This window comes from Pongo abelii, chromosome 5 (genome assembly GCF_028885655.2).
Source record: "Pongo abelii isolate AG06213 chromosome 5, NHGRI_mPonAbe1-v2.0_pri, whole genome shotgun sequence".
NCBI lineage: Eukaryota > Metazoa > Chordata > Mammalia > Primates > Hominidae > Pongo > Pongo abelii.
The window spans coordinates 88627100-88640647 of NC_071990.2; the positions used below are offsets into that span (position 1 = coordinate 88627100).

At 40.9% G+C, this 13548-nt stretch overlaps 1 long non-coding RNA gene across 1 annotated transcript in view; it reads left to right on the plus strand.

Moving 5' to 3' along the window:
• Positions 1-7961, plus strand: part of LOC103890948 (uncharacterized) — a 126481-nt gene extending 118520 nt beyond the window's left edge. The window contains exons 3-5 of the long non-coding RNA XR_655222.4: positions 6011-6143; positions 6909-7028; positions 7882-7961. This is a non-coding gene — a long non-coding RNA (uncharacterized LOC103890948). The remainder of the gene's footprint in view (positions 1-6010; positions 6144-6908; positions 7029-7881) is intronic.
• The last annotated feature ends 5587 nt before the right edge of the window (positions 7962-13548 follow it).

Here is a 13548-nt window from a genome sequence, read left to right on the forward strand (position 1 = left end):
GGAAAACTGAGTCCCAGAGAAATTAAGAAACTTGTCCAAGACCACAAAATAAATTAATGGCAGAGCTGACTAGAAACTTGGTTTACTAACTCTACATCTGGTGCTTTTTTTCTCATTTTGGTGGCAGCTAAAATCTCAGAGTCTCTGGAAATTATTCAAACAGTTCCTGTTCCCCAATCCACCTGCCCCCTTGAAATACATCCTCGGTTCCCTGTCTCCCTAGACCTTTCCTGGGCCACATCAGCCCTGGTTGGTTGTCTTGCTCAGTGCAGTGACAGGGTGAATTGTTTCTGCATTCTTGAATGTAGCAAAACTTATCTACTTGAACCTCAGGTCACCAAATATAAAGCAATTTTGAACTGAAGGGGTTGTGGATACTTTAAGTCTCTGTGGGAATACAGGAGCTCACAATTCTTATTCTCAGCTTCCTCAAACAAAGGCCCAAGGAACAGTCCTCATTACTTTTCAGAGGTTGGGGGAGGGTTAAGGTCAGGAAGAGGTTGCTGAGTTTACAGTCTCATCCTGTCTTCCTCCTCCCATTGACAAGTCATCAGGATGGTTTATAGATTACTGCTTTACTTTAAGGCCTGTTTGTTGGTGTTTGGAGACATTTATCCAACCTCAAGAAACTCAAGGGACCTGATTTCAACTTTAAATTATATATTATCCATATTTGGAATGAAATGGGCAATTTTAATGGAAAAACCCTATCAATCAGGCCAGGGAATAAATAGGAGTGCTTTGATTTATATACTGTGTTGAAATCATCTATATTGATTTAAAAATTTTAAAGTTCCTATGAATGTAATATTTTAACCTGAATATGATTCTTAACAATCCCCCCTCCTCAAATTGTATTCTTCTATTTTTTTTTTAACCTTTGGTGAAATATTAACTTACTGTATCATGCATTGATAATGTCCCCAGAGTTTAGCCAGGAGAAATATCAGCATGTCCTTGGAGAGCTTGTCTATCCTGATGAGAACAAAAATTCTAGGACAAAAAGGCTCAGTTCCTGAAATAATTACAGTAACTTCAGAAAGGAAATTAAGTATCTATTGAAAGATACACTTAGTAGAATAGTGACTTTTCCTACACATTTAAAATTTAGATACTATATTCAGGAAAAGGGAATTTACCAAGGTTTTCGGATACAAATGATGATAGATTAGTTAGTATTTGCAAGCCTGTAAGTACAATATAGTTTTGTACTTATGTAATTAGAGCTGTTTGTGAATCACTCTAATGTCACATCTGATAGCTATAATCCTTCAAAGGGGTATTTACATTAAGCTTGATGATAGGTATAGGCATGGAGACAATGAAATTCATTTTATGTATTGTAACATGCAGCCAGTAAATTAGCTTCCCTTTAACTTATGCTACGAAATGATGCTATTTAGTTTACGTGCATTATTCTTGGACTTCTGCATTCCTGGGAAAATGTTGTCAAAGGTTGTATTAGCTGTGCAGTGAGGCATCACAGCATGTCCAGGCACATACTCAGGTTAAAACCCTGCTGTACACATCTGCTGTCATTACCCTTTGCATCTTTGCTGATAATTTTTAAGAACCAAAACTGTATGTTGCTATTTTTAGTCCACTTACTTTCTGTTGAGGGTGATGGTCATTATTCTGACATTTTGTGACATATATGTCCACCCCCTGCTTCCCTGCATCAAAATAGATATGTTTTCATACCTACCACACAATCCAGCTGGGCTCAATTTGCATTTAGTTCTCTGGGGAGAGTTAATAATTTTATTTTCAAAAGGTCACTTGCTGACACACAACCTATAAAATAGTTAGCTACCCAAGATTCTTTTCACTCATTCCTCAAATACTCGGTTTAGTTTGGTCTTTTTAGCCACTACTGAAAATCCATTGCCTCTAGGAATTTCAATATTGCATTACAGCATAACAAACTATCCAATATCACTAATGGCCTATTTAGGAATGAAATGCTTTTTTTTTTCTGGTTTTAAGCAATTTCTAATTTTGAAGGGGATCAGGCACCATCTACAAGGATAGAGTTAATAGCTCCCTGAAGGGACACATCACTAGCCAGGTCATAAAAATCATGCATGCTTTGCTCTTTCAGCCATAAGGCAAGAGGAAAACAAATACGCCTATTTTCCCTCTGCATTACCTTTGTGGTCTGAGGATGTTTGAAAAATTACAGCCTTATATTATTATTATTATTGCTATTTTTTACAATGTTTCTGAAATATGCATTTTTATTCATGTTTATCTATTTATATCTGGTATTTATCTATTTATGTCCTTTCCTCAAGAATTTACTCTCTAAGATGTCTTCTTTCAAAATCATATCCAAAACAGAATGCGAGTGCTGGGATGAATATAATATATACCATTTGAGAATTTGCCAGGCATAACTATTAACTGGAAGATTCAAGCAAAACGACTAGTTAGTAAGGGAAGAAATTACTCAACATATTTGTTTTGGCTGCTCACATTGATCAGATTTGTGAGATAATAGCTTTAATTCCTTGTGATGAAACACACCAATCCTTTTCTGTATTACAAATGTACCCCAGTTTGACTAAGACAAAAATCAATCTAAACGCAGTGCGTTTGCTTTGTCATTGTAAATGGTGCTTGGGTAATGAGTACCTCAGGGATGGACGGGAGAGAACAGAGCAATAGAGGAGGAAACAGGAGTGGGTGGACTAAGGGCAAGGTTTATGATCCAACCTAGAGATCAGAAGGAGGGAAGACATTGGGAAAACATTTCAGTATTCGAAGAGAGGGCCAGACAGTGAGGTGAAGAAGACCCAACAGAACTGGACTTAAGGTGGGGAGGGGGAAAGATGTCATAAAGGTGTTTAGGATGCTCTCCCTATGGGGCTGCAGGCACAGGGAGAGGTGTGTATCATTAGGTGGCTGCAGGGAAGCACCTTGGATTCAAATCCAAGGTCTTCACCTGAAACATAAGCAGATTTGCAAAGAACTTAATTGTTCTTAAGAGGAAAGGAGCTAGTGTTTTTTGAGCTCTTCCAAATGGGCCTGGCCTTCCACAGATGTCATCTCATTTAATTCCGCACAGCATCCCTATGAAGTAAATTACAATAATAATAGCTAACATCCTTTACATGCTTAGTATGTGCCTGGCACAGCACACTAAGTGCTCATTTTGCATTGCCTCTTCCTAACAGCCTTTTCTAATTGAGGAAACAGATTTGAAGATGGGGGTAATTTACTCAAGGAACTTAAATCCAAATATGTTTGGATCCAGGAGCTGGAATTGACATCCAAATGTGTTTGATTCAAAGCCTAGACTTTCTGGTACACCATGATGCTTCCTCAGTGAGTGTAAAAACCAATGGGGATGGATAGAGAGCCAGGTTACGTGTCAGTTTGTGACAAGTTGTAGCTGGTGGGTAAGCTGAGTACCTGCCCTTTACTTGGATAGGCCATGCCTTTTTCTAAATCCCTCACAATGAAGTCAAGGTTATGGTCAAAATAAATTTTTAAGGTGAGGATTTCCATGACTTATGCAGGAGCAAGAACAAGGAGTGGAAATATAGCCAGGCCCCATCTCTATGTTACCATCTAATAGTAAATAACCAAACACACAAAAACAAAAGACTCCAGACCCCTAAGTCTTTGAGCAGTAGTGAAAGGAATCTCAGGAGAATATGGGAAGGCTTGATCAGATGGTACTTTGGAAACTGTTACTTCATTCAGCATCCCACACTGCCTCTGGGCTTCTCAACAGCCACTTAAAGAGGAGACAATTATGCTTTGTAACTGTCGCCAAATGTGAGGAGAGGAGGGCTTCCTGGAGAATGTCTTTCTCTTGAACTCGAAGGTGGATCTGCTCTCCCCACAGCCTCCACAGGCTACTGCAGTATTTCCTCCCCCAAGGGGAGGAAAGGTCAAAGAAGCCAAAAACGGGGGGATCAGTAGCTATAGCAACACAGTCCTCTTCCCCACACCATAGATGCCTGTGGGATTAAGAAAAACTTTCATCACTGAATTTTCTTGGCTTCTGATGATCCAGGATGTGGTTGTGGTGTGTCTGAGTGTGATTATTTTGAAATTTGACGTTTAGAACCAGTTACCACCAAGAATGCTCAGTGGGTGGCATTGCCTGTGCTCTTTCAGACATAAATGGGAGATGTGAGCTCAGAAAGAAGCTTTTGTATCTAAAATGTATTTTTATGATTAAATTATAATTTTTATAAATGAACCTTAGTATCGTTAAGCTATATCGTCTCATGGCTTTCAGCTAGAATTTTGTGATGTGCTATTAAAAAAAAAACAACCCATACGTGAAGTCTATAAAATGAATTTGCTAAATTCTGAACTTCAAACAACTTTTTTGTCTTCAAAATGCCCCAATCTTCATGCTATACTTTTAATTTATGATAAAGACTTTATTATCTGCTATGGTGGAAAAAATGAGTTAAGACTTCTGGTTATCTGAGCTTCAAGTCAAGTTAATTCCCCAAGCTGCCAGCTGTACCTGATACCCTGTCTGCTACATGAGGCACAAAACTACAAGTGCCCCCTAAGGAATTTAAATGTAAGGAGTTTCAACAACTCCTGAGGAGAGACAGCATAAGAAGAGGACGTAAAAACCATATCCCATTTCAAAGTGAATTTTCAAAACCCAAAACACTCTAAAACATCCTGAAATCATGTAAGAAAATAAAGTTTCAATTCAGAAATAATTAAGATTGAAAATAAACATGTCCTGGTTAAAGCAAATGACTGGGTTGGAAGAGGAGGGGAACGAACAGCTGTCCAGCTGTTAGAGGTGTTTAGAAAAATGCGACACAGTGGGGCTATGCCCTTGAAGCTGGGCTAGACTCTAGGTTCTTAAGTAGAGTGTCTCTTGTGGCATAATTTTTTGATTAGGGTTCAAAAATGGAGCAAAAATTTATTTTTGGAGGACAAAAGGAAAACCCGCCTCTAGAATTATCCACGTGGTAAAATGTCAGATACGATGGCTTTGACAATAACAGGAATTTTCTGTTTTGCCACTTTCAGCGTTAATTTTCTTCTTCTTTTGAAATCAGGAGGAATTACAAAAACCTTTTATATCAGATTTGCAAATACCAATAAATTGCCCACCCCTACTTCTTTCTTTATCAGCTTGCCCTTTTGACAGGCAGCACACAGTAAAATGAATAAATTCAGCACATTTTCCTGTTCACCAAGCATAAATTATTACTAACTGTGGTGAGAGGCTATTTGAAAAGCTGTTGTATTTGAGAGAGGAGCCTTCTTTTATCTATAAATGATTCTGTTTGAAATCAAAGTAGATATTGTCTTATCTTTGCGACCTCAGGAAACTGAACTATGATGACACATTTCCATTCTAAAGAGGGCAATGAGAGGATGCAGGCATAAGCTGAATAAACAACTAATCTATTCCTGTTCTTGGTTCAGATTCCCAGTCTTTGAAATACTAGGAGAATTACCATAGCATTAGTATGTGATATGATACCATTGCATGTTATCTGGAGTGTGTTATAACTGGCAGGCTTCAGCTCTGGGTGGAGGGATTGGACTTAGGGGTGAACTCAGAAATCCCTTCCAAGTGAAATGCATTATGTGTCTCTCATACTGTGACCCTTTAGTAATGGGCTGTTGCTCTGTAATTTTTGCTGGTCTTTCAGCTTTCATGCATTAAGTCACGATTTCCGTCAAAGAAGCTCTGTGATTCTCACACCTGAAAGGGTTGTAGCAATTTGATGAAGTATCAGTTTGAAGTAGCACTGACAAAATGTATATCTATCAAATGATTATAGCTTTTATTCAATGACAAACAGCATGGAAATTCATAGTTTTTATGCAGTAGCACATTTATTCAGTCCTCATTTCATTTGATGCCTGTCTTCTGCCTAGTGCTTTCAACATAATAAATTGGGCGTTGAACCATGAAGCTGGCATTTAGCATTAACATGTCATATTGTACCGCTTACCATTTTGCTATTTCCTTGATTGATTTTTCTTTCTTTCTATTTATTTTTTATTTCAGAAGAGTGCAATGATTTCAGGATCAATGATTTCTGCAAATGAACATTTTTAATAAAGCAGCTCTGGACTGTGATTCCTAACTATTGGGGCATTGGCATTAAAGAAAAGAGATTGGACATTTTGAACCTTGTGTGGTAAGGCAAAAAATAACACTGAATCGAAGTGTCTTGGCTCTGAGCAGGGCTGACTCATAACCTGGGCTCTCCAATTCAGAAGGAAGCAGTGTTTTGGGGGGACTGAATCACCGGCCCCGGCGGCACGTGCGTGAGGTTGAGCAGTGAGACCAACTGCTCGACAAGCCATGTTGGTTGTTCTCTCAGTGAAGTGAAAAGCATGTGAAAATTACTCATCCTCACACGTTAGGTCTTAAAATAGCCTGCGCTGTTGATCCATTTATGAGAAATGTGCAACCAGTTTTCTTAGCTCACCTGGGTGAAAGTTCGAATGACCAAAAACCCTGTGTGGTAGAAACACATTTGAAATATAAAACTTTAGGGTCAACTTTGACTGCTCTTCCTTTCCTGCCAGGAAATAATTTCTTCAGTCACCCCATTTTTGCCCCTGAAATGCCTCTTATGGAAGTGACACCATGACTCTTGTTACCTCTCACCTCATCAATGCCATGGCCTTTAAAGGGCATGAAGGGGTTAGGATTCCTCAGTTGCAAGCAACAGAAACCAATTCTAGGTAATAAAATGGAATTACTGGGAGGACACAGAATCAGCAGGAGGATGGACAGTTGGGCTTGCAAATAGGTAGAAACAGGGCACCTCTGGAAGGTCAGGAAGCAGGAAGCATAGCATCTGCTTCACACAGGTTGAGTCTGGCTGGGGCCAGGAAAACTGTGGCCATGGATGATGTCTAATCATTCCTTCTGACTTTGCATCATTGGTTTATAGTGTCAAAATGACACTTTTTGTCCCTGGATGTGTTGAGATGGGAAGAAGGAAAATCTGATTCTATGGTTTACTACACTCCAGGAATTATCATCCCTCTAACACCACACATGATGGAAAGAGGTAATTATCCAAAATGAAACTGGAGGGGCATTGGGAAGTGAGAAAGGATGTTGGGTAACAATTGTCCATGAGAAGACATTTTTCCTTTTCCAACTTTTCATCTCTCCAACTCATTTCAGTTCAATTCAACAAACATTAAGTTTCAACTCTGCACAAGGCATTGTTAGATATTAGGCATGTTGAAAAAGAGGTTGTCTACGCTTTGCTGTCAGTCATGTTGCATTTAGTGGGGCCATGTACTCTTATGGCTTTTCATTGAGGAGTGGAGATGAAGGATTGACATATCTGGCATGCATTCCATCATTGAAGCCTTCAGTAGAGCTCTGAGCCATGTGAAGCCTTTGATCTCGTCTACGTTTCCCACCTGCACCTCTCTGGTGTTCTTTCACCTCCTAAGGCTCACTACTCCCTCTGCTTCCCTTTGTGTCTTAGCCTTACTCTTAGCTACCTGCCAAACAATATCATTAAGATGTTATGTGAAAGCAGGCATGAGGGATCTTATTGGGGTGCTAGAAATGTTCTAAATATGGATTATGGTGATGGTTACACAACTCAGTAAATTTACTAAAAGGCAGTACATTTTACATTTAAAACAGGTGAATTTTATGGCATGCAAACTATACCTCAACAAAGTTGTTAAAAAGATGTCAGGTGATGATCAAGGCCAGAAAAGGCACTTGTTTGGTTGGAAAAGGCTTTTAGAAGGGAAAGAGTAAATGTGAGTGGTGGAATGATGGCAGGAGTGTTTGATAAGCCAGCCTAGGGCACTAATGGTACCAGAGTTGCAGAAAACCAAAGCTCAGGAGCAGCCCAACTAGTGACTGCTTGATTATCTGTCATCACTTTGCTTCAGAAAACTTGGGGCTCAATGGGTGCTCCCAAGGAGTACCCAAATGCTGGTCCATGAGCTGAGACTGGGCACCTCGCACCACAGGTGCTTCCCCAGCAGAGAGCAATTTCCTGGAAGGGAAGATTGTTGTTCTGTGACCTCCCTTTTCCTCCCAATTTTTCCCCCTTCATCTTTGGAAGTTCACCTGATGGAAGTGGATAATATCATACAGTTTGAAGTTTATTATTATTTTGCGTTTTTATTTTATTTTTTTCTTGTTGAATCTTATGCAAGTTTGGTGTCCTGATCTACAAAGGTAGGAACTCTTTCTATTTCTTTGGCATCTCCCACAGCATCTACAGTTGCGTTGGAATCTTAAAAGTATCCTTCTGTTCTCTGCTGGCCTCCCCAGATGTCACTGAGCTGTGATTTGTGGAAGGGGAATATCTTCCCAAATACAAGTGTATTGGAATCAACCCTTCCTGACACTTTCTCTAATCTGCCCCTTGCTCCTCCCCTTTGGTGAATAAATGGCTAATGCAAATGGTCAAAGATTGATATTTCTTTTGGAAAATTATAAAAGGATGGGAGTATGTTCCTCAATAGAGAATGGACGTATGTCTATCTCTCTAAAAACAAAATAAATAAATAAATAAATAAAGCTGGCTCTGTCTCATTTATCAGTTAAAAGGGCCACCTCCTCCTTGCTTTCTACAACAAAGCGGGCTCTTCTTATATTGATGATACTGATGAGGGGAGACAGGGATTTTTCACTTTCTGTTCTAGCTTTTCTAACTACAACTAGGGTGCTACTCAGGTGTCCCCTTTCCCATCAGTCTGTCTGTCCTCAATTTGAGGTAGGAGATATGTAGCCAAACCACATTCTCCAATCTAGCTGTTCCCAGGAAGCCTAAACCTTGGGCAGAGGTGTATTTAGATAGTTGCTTAGTCTGTTATAAGTCCAGTATTTGGATTCTTGTTCAGATGTCTGTTTGGGCATGTCTGCTCTATTGGCCACAGCAATGGAGAGGAAGGAGAGTGAGTAGAAGTTTGGGAGCCCAAACACTACCTTAAACCCCTAGCATGAGATAAGTCCAACAATTGGGTTAACCAGATGGTTGTGCAATTTTAGTTAAGATTGCCCTATATCTTAAGTAGTAATGGTTTAGGTGGGCAACAGTACATTCTATATGTGTGTGTAATAGAGAGTTTTCATCCCCATGGCTATACAGAGCAGCAGTGGGGTGAGATTCTCAACTAGGTTACCAGAACTGTAGACCCTAAAGCCTACACGGATTTTAGGAGGACCCTGTCACTTTGTGCAAGACCTGCTAAGAAGCTTCTGAGTTTGGCCGGGTGTGGTGGCTCATGTCTGTAATCCTAGCACTTTGGGAGGGCGAGGTGGGCAGATCTCCTGAGATCAGGAGTTCGAGACCAGCATGGCGAACATAGTGAAACTCCATCTTTACTAAAAATACAAAAAATTAGCTAGGCGTGGTGGCGCACAACTATAATCCCAGCTACTCAGGAGGGTGAGGCAGGAGAATCGCTTGAACCTGGGAGGCAGAGGTTGCAGTGAGCTGAGATTGTGCCACTGCATTCCAGCCTGGGTGACAAAGTGATACTCTGCCAAAAAAAAAAAAAAAAAAAAAAGAAGCTTCTGAGTTTGTATCCATCTATATTATTTAGCTCCCTACAAATCCTCTTGGCCAATCTCAGGCATTGTTGTACCCCCACTTATCCTGTGGCAAAGCCTACATTTGCAACATGTTCCACACCCTGGTTTTCCTCTGAAACAGTTGTTAGTGACATGTTAGCAGCATAGTGCTGGAAGAAAATAGACCCTAAGTTAGTTACTATCCTTTTCAGAGGTGAAGGATGCATTTCAGCATACACCCCCATGCACATAGCTATATCTCAAAACTGGCATTTTGTCCCAAAGGTCATCCCCACAACACCTCCACACACCTAATTCTTCAAAATATGGCTGGCGCCTCTCTAGCTTAGTGGTTTTGTGTCTCTCACTAATTATTTCCTCTACTGGAAACATTTCTACCTTTCTCCCTTTCTGATGGCAGGCACACTGAGAACTAGGATTGTTCAGAATCCCTGTGAGGGCCTCTTGAACTCTGTGCCTGCCCCCCAACCCAGATGGTTCCATGTGTAAAAGAGATAAAGAGTGGGGACAGAGAGGGGCCCCCACTGTGCCTTTACAGCAGGAAATACATTACTGGGTTTTCTTGGCCTCCTGGCTGAGTGACCTGTTTATTTTTATGAATAAAACTTCATATTCATTGCAAAAGTATAACAACAACACTGAATAATAGTATACTATAAGACTGTGTTGTCTAAGGATACCAGTGCTCAGCTCAGGCTTCTGTTTTTCTGATATCGAGTAGCAAAATGCACCCTCTCCTTTTTGCCCCCTTCTCCCATGGTGGTGAATGAGCTTTGAAACCTTTTTGATTCTGAATGAGCAGCAGAATGAAAGGGCCTTCATTTAAAATGGGGAGGCTGAGCCAGCTTGCTTTCTCTCCAGCTTCCTCCGTGAGCTTAGCAGCCGACCTTTTGGCTTAGCAATGGGCCTGCTAGTTAAATGCAACCACTGAACAATCACTTTACAGGATTTCTACCTTATTAAAAATCGAGTATGGCCACCAGGGATTCCAGCGTAAAGGTAATAAAAGAGCACCTAATAAAAACTTTAAAATGTGTTAAAACACACATGTTCCAAGACTGGTAGGTAGAGCAATCTTTAACCTCCACTAACCCCTGAAGACTAGGATTCAAGAACCAGAGATGAAAAAATGAAACTGGAGCTACAAAATTGGAATTAGAGGACACTTTCAAACTCTAAACATTATTTTTCCCCCCAAATTGTTTCCTAAATGGTGAACACTCATACTGACTGTATTGTTTATACCTGACTTACACTTTCTCTATTTCAAAATGTGGGGACTAGTTGTATAAATCTGTACAAAAATGTAAACATTTGAACATTTGATGACCAAACCATGTTTTCTAATTTTAATTAATGAATTAAGAGTTACATGGAGAAAAATTAGAGTGTCAACTTCTATAACCTCGGATGACATATATCTTACGGCAGGGCAGAGGCACAGTTTATCTGTCACTATCCTCACCTGCTAATAAAGAAAAATACAGAAAATATATTATATTTTCTGAGAACTTGCTGACATTGTCTTTTTGCTATTCTTCTTAGTTTTTTCTTAGGTAATTTCGGAAGGAATCTGGTTTTCAATGTAATGAAACATGTACACGTTCTCCAATGCTGACATGTAAGTGATTTTTCTTCCTGTCATTCGGCTTGTATACATGTTTGCATTTTCCTCTGGAAAAGGAATGCTGGTTTCCATCATAGGGAGAATTGTGAGACTGTGAGTTCCATATTTACTAGATTCTGTTTCTGAATGTGAGTAGAATTAGAAAGAGGGCAATGCAGAGGATATCAAATTACCCTCTCATTGGCTGGTGGTGACTAGCAGCTGCAGCAGAACAGCTAGTAGTCAGATTCTAGAAGCCAAATGTTCCTTATAAGGTGGTAGGATGTGGTGGAGAGAGTCTAGAACCAGCAGGCAGCTGACCCAGCTTGTTCTGCTTCTTCTGCTAACAACTTGTTTAGCTTTAGACAAGACATGGCACACCTTTCTCCCTCAGCCTTGAGGGATATTTCATCTGCGAAATGGGTGCATATGTGTGTGTGGAGGGTGGGAGGTAGGTAGATAATCTCTAAGCTCTGAGCTTTCACACTCTGATTATTTCATTATAGAATCAGAACAATTTGAAAGGCCCTCTTAGGACTTGCTATTTCATTGCTTTGCGTTATAGCAATTCTGTACCAAAAGCACACAGGATAAAGGCAACCTGGTCTACATCAATGATAAAATGATAACTCATTTAGGGAGTGCTTTCTCTGTGGGCTTCTAACTAATGTAACTAGGAGAAAGATCTTCAATCTTTTCTGCCCAGAGGATGGGGAAGAGGATGCCCCTTGCTGAAAAAAACAGATTGTGCCCCTCTAAGTTATGCTCTACTAAAGGCAAGGGGCTGTGTGGGGTTTTACTCACCATTGTACTCTGAATGCCTAGCAAGGTGCCTATAGGCAATGAATGAATATCTGTTGAATGAATGAATAAAGGAAACATTCAGCAGGGTCTACGTGTGACTAAGGATTTTAAAGAGATATCTGATTTTTAATGGGGCAATTTCTCATGCCAGGAAAGCTCAATGGACACAATTTATAAGCGGGGGTAAGGCTTAGGGAAGGACAGATAAAGGAAAGAAATTAGACTGCTTTGAACAATAATATGGTTCCGCTTTTATTGTGGGTTAAGACTGAGTTAGGAAAATATTTCTCTTATTCACCATTGGTTTAGATCGTTACAACTTTCTGAGAATGCTGGACAACAGGGATAGGTGTGTCTTCAGCTTACCTCTTAAAGATGACTAAATCAAGAGCCTACATCCATCTAGTGTTCCGCTGCAGGACTTAAGTGTCAAAACCAGAACACACCCCTTGGGACATGGAGTTGATAGGGACAAGAGGCAGAGAAATTCTAGGCAGGAAAGGGCAGGGTCCCTGGTGAGGGCCCCACCCTTAAGCCTGGAACCATGGCCCAAAGCGAGAAATTTACTCCCCATTTTCTCACTCAAATGTTGCCTTTTCCAAAACCACCCCTGGCCCTCCCTGCCCTGCTCCTGTACCCACAAAAACCCCAGCCTCCACTGGCAGAGAACAGAGAAGGGGAGAGAGGAGAAGCAGCTGAAAGTCAGAGAATGTGGTTTAATGTGGAGAAAAGCAGCTTGACTTCAGAGGAACGGCTTGACAGCATTGCTTCGGAAGATCACCTTCCTGCTCCATCCCCCTTTCAGCTCCCCTTCCTGCTGTATCCCCCTTTCAGCTCCCCTTCCTGCTGAAAGCCACTTTCACTGGCAACAAAATCCTCTGCATTTACCACCCTTCAGTTCATTTGTGCGACCTCATTTTTCCTGGATGCCAAGCAAGAGCTTAAGTTCCATAGGTTCGGACGCTAAAGGCTGTCACACTGATGCTCTGCCCTCACTGGTGGAGAGCAACTGCCTCATGCAAAAAGGCAGAAGGCCCACTGAGCTGTTTAACACTTAAGCTGTCTGCAGATGGCAAAGCTAAAAGAGCACTGTAACACACGCCCTCTGGGGCTTTGGGGGTTGTGGATACTCCCCCCGAGATGCTGCTGTGGGCCGACACGGAGTTTTGCTCCTGCCAGCACCCAAAAGCACTCGCTCTGACTCCTGCACCCACTTACCTGTGTGCTCTCCCTCCCATAAGGGATTGAGAGCTCCAGGCTAAGTAAGGCCCACAAAGGGGTCAGGGAAAATTTCCTGCTTCAGAGTGCCAGGCCATTGTGATCTATTATCCTCAAGGCCTCTGGTTCTTATTCCAGACTGAGCATCTCAGACCTAGGAATTGCGCTGCTGCAGAGGAGGTAGATACCATAAGTAGAGAGGGGTTTCTCAAAAGGTAGTCAGAGAGGAGTGTAGGTTAGAAGGAGGTTGCTCTTGAAGACATGAGGACGTGGGACCAAAGTTAGGATCTGAGATTTTCTGAGATGGCCTTTATGAAGGATTTAACTTCTGGGGTATTTTTCTTTTGGAATATAAAAAATTTACATTTAGTGCAAGGCTTAAAAA